The sequence below is a fragment of the Cibotium barometz genome, chromosome 5 (genome assembly GCF_041138505.1).
Source record: "Cibotium barometz isolate CiBa-2024 chromosome 5, ASM4113850v1, whole genome shotgun sequence".
NCBI lineage: Eukaryota > Viridiplantae > Streptophyta > Polypodiopsida > Cyatheales > Cibotiaceae > Cibotium > Cibotium barometz.
The window spans coordinates 20,567,707-20,575,133 of record NC_141050.1 but is presented as its reverse complement, the minus strand read 5'-3'; the positions used below and the strand labels follow the sequence as shown (position 1 = coordinate 20,575,133).

Below are 7,427 nucleotides of genomic sequence, written 5' to 3'. Positions count from 1 at the left end.
CTTAAACATTATTCTTAAGCCTTGATCATAAAGGCTTAATGCATAAAGCCTTTATACATTTAAGGCTTCATGCAATGAGTCCTTATGCATAAAGCTTAAGCAAAAAAGCTTCATGCAATAAGCCCTTGTGGCGCATAAAGTCTTTATGTTTGAAGCCATAATGCATATTGCATAAGGCTTGATGCATCAAGATCTTATTCATGAGGCTTAAGCCTTTTACATAAAGCCCTTATGCTTAAGCCCATATACATAAAGCATTGAGGCTTAACCATAAAGTTCTTATGCACAAAGCCCTTATGTGCTTAAGCCTCTATGTATAAATTCTCTTGAAATAAAGCCCTTATGCTTATGTATAATGAAAAAAAATATTCCCAAGTATCCAAGGGTGCACCATAAACAAGTAAAGAAATGAACCATGAAAGATAAGCACTCTTACCTACATGCATAAAGTCTCTATGCATAAGGCTTAAACATTATGTTTAAACCTTGACCATAGAGGCTTAATGCTTAAGCTTATAGGCATAAGGCTTAAACATTATGCTTAAGTGTTGAGCATAAATATGCATAAAGCTTTTTATGTATAAGGCTTCATGCAATAATCCCTTATGCATAAAGCTTAAGCATAAAGGCTTTATGCAACAAACCCTTATGCATAAAGGCGTCACGTATGAAGCCATAATGCATGTTGCATAAGGCTTTATACATGAAGCCCTTATTCATAACACTTAAGCCTTGTGGGTAAAGCCGTTATGCTTAAGCCGCTGTGCATAAGGCTTAAACATTATGCTTAAGCCTTATGCATAGAGGCTTAAACTCTTAAGTCTCAAAGCTTTATGAATAGAAGCTTTATGCATAAAGCCTCTATACATAAGGCTTAATCCTTATGCATAAGGGATTTATGTGTAAGGCTTAATCCTTATGCATAAGGGCTTTATGTGTAAGGCTAAAGCCTTAATGCACATAAGGGCTTAATCCATAAAGCCTTATGCATCATGTACTATATACAAAGCCTTTATACATAAAGCCTCTATGCATAAGGCATCATGCAATAAGGCCTTATGCACAAAGGCTTCATGCATGAAGGCATAATGTAGCATGTTACATAAGGCTTCATGCACTAAGCCCTTATGCATAAGGCTTAAGCCTCAAATTAGCTTAAAGCCTCTATGCATAAGGCTTAAGCATAAAGGCTTGATGAGCTTTATGCAAAGAGGCTTTATGCATAAGCTTTAAAAAATGATTGCATGCATACTAAAAAAATGTTCCCAAGCACCTGTGGGTGTATCATAAACAAGTAAAGAAAGGATCTCTGAAAGACAAGTACTCGTTCAGTGTTTGTTGATGAGAAGTATAGTTTTCATTGAAATACAAGTTCCAATCTACAAGTAGAAGCACAAAAATAAACAAATTAGAGCTATGCAAGTGAAGACAAGTTAGAAAAGAAGAAGACAAGAATCAAGACCTAACTATGCACATAAAGATTGAAACAAAGGAGCAAGAATAGAGAATATAAATGCTTACCTTCACCATGAAACTGTGAAAGCATATAAATGAAGGAGGAGAGCACGAGTTTCATGCTTGAGGTATGGAAGATGAAGGGAGGAGAGGAAACGAGTTTAGGGAAGATTATTAGGAGAACAAAGAAAGGATGCGCGTCGGGTGGGAGAATTAATTATGTAACAATATATGACTATATACGTGGCTATAGCCACGCACGGCTATACACCATAGCCACACATATAGCTGCATAATACTGGGGAAAAAATCCTTTTGCATACAACCGTGACTCTTTCATTATTTTCTTACACTACGTCGTGTGTGGTGGGAGTAGGAGACATGCAGTGGTTGGAAGATGGCCAGGTGTTGGAGTAGAGAGAGAGAGAGAGAGAGAGAGAGAGAGAGAGAGAGAGAGAGAGAGAGAGAATACTAATATATTATAATATAATATTAGATATATGTAAGAATATATAAGTATAAATAAGAGAATTAAATATATATATATATATAGTAAATATATTATAAATATGATAATATAATATAATATATATAAGTATACGTTATAATATAATATAAATTATGGTGAATATATATAATTAATAAATAAAAGTATGTAAAATAAAAAAAATAAAATATATATATTGATATAATATAACAATGATATATAAATCAATACACATATAGTAAATATATAATACTATTATATACAAACACATTTACACATATGTATGCGCACATACGCAGTCACATGAGTGAGTGTGGAGGGTAGGTGTTTGTGTATGTGTGTGTGAGAGAGAGAGAGTTTCTATGTATGTGAGAGAGTTCGTGTACGAGATGGGTGTGAGAAGAGAGAGTGCACATGTGCACGTGTATGTTTGTGGGAGAGGGTTGTGTTTGTGCACATGACAGAGACATAGAGAGAATGCGTATGAGAGAGATACACACATATATGCATCTATGTGAGTAACACATAGAAATATACACACATATACACACATATAAGTGCACACAAATACACATAGGTATATACAAATACACACACACAAACATACTCGTACATGCATACACGCTTACTTACACATACTTGCACATATATACACATGCATAGATGCATACATTCACATATGTACTCGCACACTTGTATACGCACATACATATATACGCATATGTGCATACAAGCAAAAACTTCATGTACCAATCGTTTTGTGGGTCACCTACTTGTGTCCTATTTATACTTTCATGAATCGTAAATGGTTATATTGTTTTTTGAAAAGTTGAAACTCTATCTTTCTGGCGGAACTAACATGGTAGAATATGCAAAGTTTTTTCTTGGAAGTAGATATTAATAATATTAACACTGAAAGATCATTACAAACCAGTTCAAAGGTGCCCTGAGCCAGAGCCTAGACTATATTATTTATATTGCAGTTCAGCAGATTACATGGCTCCAAGATACATGATATCCTAGTGGCATACATGCTATCATCATTGCTTTAGTGGTGCATCCTTTTGGGGATAGCTTCTCCAAGATTTGCTTTCATATCCATACCTTCACCATTGGACTGGTCCTCAAAGGGTTTTCTATGAAAGCTACCAAAATATAGGAGGGGTGTTTGACTTTTTGGTACCATCTTCTAATTTTTTGCCCAAATTTGGGGAACTTTGCCTTCACTTCATACCTTGGATAGCCCTGCGTAACATCATGAGTTAGGCATCCCACTAAGTGCTAGGATCTGCAAAGTTTTCTTATTGTTTTTTAACTTTCCTGAATCGCAACCTGTTGGAAATTCCTCGTTGTGTGGAAACTAGGTTTTCAATCGAAGCTACATGCGATTTTCTAACTAAAATATGCCAATGTTTCTTTGAGATGGCTCATTGGCCAAGTTGTAGTTTTTGCTGCAGGCGCAGTTAACTTTGCCTCTAGGAAAAACCTGTAACTTTGTAACGTACTAACGGTCAATGTTGATGAATATAACAGTCTTTAAAGCTGGTCTATAAAGTTGGTTGTAATGAATTGATGGGGCAATTTCATGCTTGCGCTGGACTACGTGCCAATTTGAATTGAGGCACACTAACCAGACCGCGCCAACGTATATAGCGGTGACATTGAATGCATGATGCGACCAGTACTCAATGGAGTCACCAACCTCGTGTTGAATAAGAATCCAGTGAGGATGATACATGCTGCCCCTCTTATCAAAATGCGCCATTAGAAAAGACGAGACTTTAATTGGAGCGGACTGTTACTCTGCATACCCAGGTGTCGCCCATGCTTGTCTGCTTGTTTGCATGCTCCGCCTGCCCTTTCCCCTCCAGGCTCCTCGTCTCCCCCTCCTGGCTCTGCTTGCTGACTCTCACCGCGTGGTAAGGCCCTCCCCCCGCGAGGGGGGAGCTTCCCAAAGAAGTTTTTTGTTCTGAAGCGCAGTAGTGCTGTTAGGTCATGTCTTCCTCGTCCCTCTCCCCTCCTCATCGTTCTCTCCTCTCCCCCCCTATTCAAGTCAATGCGTGGCATCCCACAAACCCTCTCCCCCATCGAGCTCTTATGAACCAGAACCTTTCTCCCCCTTTCAGTGCCGGACCGGCTGCCCTTTTCTCCCAGCAATTTTTACAGTCTTTGCCAAGAGAGGTGGCCTCTCAAGTTCAGGAAGCGCTGGAAAGCAAGGCTGCAGATAATGCCTTTCCAGCGAACCCTTTCATTCAGACACCAGGCGCGCATTCGACCCCACTCAAGAAGGCTGTGCAGGGAAATCGCCAGACTCTACCCCGGAGGTTTTCTGCAGCAACCGCCAAAAAGCTGATGGAGCAGCGCAGGGACATCCTTATCCAGGTAAACCACTGGTAATTCTTCCTGCTAGCCAGGTGAGGAAAATTGAAAAGGACTTAGAGACCCGAGCTCTGTTAGGTCTGATTGCGGGCCCTCGGCCCCCACCAGTGGAAATGTTGAAATCCTGGGTCAAACAACAGTGGGGCAGTAGGGGCTGTATTGTAGAAGCCATTCAGGCTCTTCCTAAAAACCACTACCTTTTCATGTTTAAGACCCCTGAAATGGCTTTTGAGGTTCTAAGCATGGGACACTGGGTCATTCGTACCTCCCCCCTATGCTTGTTCAAGTGGAGTAAGGACTTCAGTCCTGAGAAGTCTGCCAGTGAAAACTACCCAGTATGGGTTGAACTCCCTAACCTGCCCCTTCATTTTCATCATCACCTCAGGCCTATTGGAGAGCAGCTGGGTAAAGTCCTTGGTGGCAAGCCCCAGAGAGACTTCAATCCTTCTTGGCATCCTCAAATGCTGATAGAGCTGAACCTTTCTAAACCTCTGCCAGATTCAATTATCATTGCTACAGATGATGGTGAGACCTGTGAACAACCTTTAGTTTACAAATACCTTCCCAACGCCTGCTTCCATTGTGGGATGGCTGGCCATTTTGTCAGAGAGTGTCCTGTAAAATTCCCCCCCAGCTCAGCCGAAACAACAGCAGGCTCAAGTCCCTATCGATTCCCAGACCAAGTCTTTTGAGAATCGCCAGCCTACTCCTCCTTCCACTGGACAATCTGCGGGCACCACAGATAAGAAGGGTGAGACATCTAAGAATAACAAAGCAAGAGGGAAGAACCCTAACCGCTTTGCTCTTTTGGCAGACCTACCAGAGTGGGTGGATTCAGAGAACTCAGATGTCCCAGGATCTGAGTCGGACAGGGAAGAAATTGCAGCCACTCCTCCTGAGTGACAAGCTAGAAGGGAGTAACGAGAAGGGCAACTCTTTACAGCTGGTTATAAGGGATAACTCCATTGATCTTAACCAAGCCTCTCAACCCCCCTTGCAGGAAGTGAATCCCAACCGGTCTATAGCTCCAATGGAAATCCAAAAGGACAATAAACGCTCCCATTCGGCAGTGGCCAGAACCCCTTCCAAAGATCACCAGGGTAAAGGAAAGAAAAAGGTTAACCGATGAGAGTGCTGTCTTGGAATGTTAAGGGGATTACTGACCCCTTTAAAACCAAAAAATTAAACAGGTGGATCAAGGAGTATCCTGTAGATGTCTGTGCTTTGCAGGAAATAAAGGTGGTTGGTGATGACCTCCAAAGGAGACTAAAGGAAATTCATCCAGACTTTATCTGGATCCATTCAGCACATGAGAGGGGCTCTGGTGGCACTGCCATAGGCCTAAAAAGGGAGCTAGCCTCATGTCTACACCTAGCCATCACTTCCCAGTTTTGGTGTGTCATCCCCCTGCCTCCCCCTTTCAATTGCACTCTTGTCTCAGTGTATGCAGGAGGTTGCTCTGTTAATAGGGCAAAAATTTGGGAAGAACTGACTGCAACTCCAGGACCCCTTATCTTGCTGGGAGATTTCAACATGGTTGAATCTCTGGATGACAGATTTCTCAAGCAGGGACAGGTCTTACAGGGTCAGGAGAAGACTAGCTGGGAAGCTTGCAAAGATTACCATGACCTATGGGATGCTGGAATTGAAGGAGAGTTTACTTGGCAGAATTACAGCAGAGATGCTCTAGCAAGAAAGGCAAGACTCGATAGGTGTTATATCTCTCTTCAAGTAGCCAATCAATTCAACAGGGTGAAATCTAAACCAAAGTATACCTCCTGCATTTCTGACCATTACCCCTTACTAACTGTACTGGATGATAAAGCTAGTAAGATCAGAAACAATTGGTTTCACATTGACCGAGATCTGTTCACTAGACCTGAAGTTAGGAAAGAGGTTGCAGACATATGGTCAAATTCTTTTGGCCAGAAAGGTTCCCTTGCAAAGTGTTGGAATTCAGCTATTAGGAAAACACAGCAGTTTCTCATCCTTACTAGAAAGTCTGTGACTAGAATGAGAAAGGAAAAGAAAGAGCAAATCTACTCAGAATTGTGCAGGCTGGAGTCTGGCCATTCTACTTCGTTGGATATTCAAAATCAGATTCTGGTCCTTAGAAGTCAGCTAAGGGTGGAAGAAGAGTTGGCCCTCCAGCACTCAACTCTCTTTTTTAAAGAGTGGTGGGCTGGGAAAGTAGTCAGGCCCTCAAAGGAGATGTTCAAACTCCTGAGGAAGAAGAATGTCAAGGAACTCATGCCAAGATTGCTGACTGAAAATGGTCCAGCTGAATCAGACACCCACAATTTGGAGTTTGTTAAAAAACACTTTGAAGCACTCTTCAGCCCAAAAGAAGAAGTTACAGCACAAGTAAGAGCCAATAGGGAGCTAATCTGGGAGGTTAGGAACAAAGTCATCCCAGTTGAGGCTGTTCCCCTGATTGATTCTCCGATTAGTCAGGTTGACCTGTATGCAGCTATTGAACAGTTGAAGCCCAATAAAACCCCCGGCGGGTTGGATGGATTACCTGCTGAATTTTTCCAGGTGTATAAAGAGGAGTTAACTCCCTGCCTGCTGAAAGTGTGGGAAGAATCCGTGAAGTACAAGGCACTTCCTAACCTTATAAACACAGGGGTCATTAAGCTGATTCATAAAAGAGGTCCAAAGGATGAGCTCGGAAACTGGAGGCCACTTACTATGCTGAACACTTGCTACAAGATCTTTGCCAAAGCTGTTGCCAACAGAATTTCCAGCCACCTCTCCAAGTGGATTAGTGAAGAGCAGAAAGGGTTCATTAAAGGGAGGAGGATTCTTGAAGCAGTAATTGTACTTTGGGAAGGGATTGAACATGCTGAGGAGACTGAACAAGACTTTGTGTTCGTCAAAGTGGATTATGACAAAGCTTATGATAGACTTGAATGGTCCTTCATTTTGGAAAGCCTTTCCCACATGGGATTTGGGGAGAACTTGGTGGGTTTTGTCCAGACCTTGCTGGGAAATGCACATGCTAAAGTTGCCATCAATGGCATGCTTTCTGAAGCCTTCAGTTTGAATAGGTCAGTCAGGCAAGGATGCCCCCTAGCCCCACTGTTATTTGCCATAGCAGGAGATG

The 7,427-nt window shown here is 41.7% G+C and overlaps 1 pseudogene; it reads left to right on the top strand.

The window, feature by feature from the left end:
• Positions 1-4,524: 4,524 nt before the first annotated feature.
• Positions 4,525-6,962, top strand: LOC147638185 (uncharacterized; annotated as a pseudogene).
• The last annotated feature ends 465 nt before the right edge of the window (positions 6,963-7,427 follow it).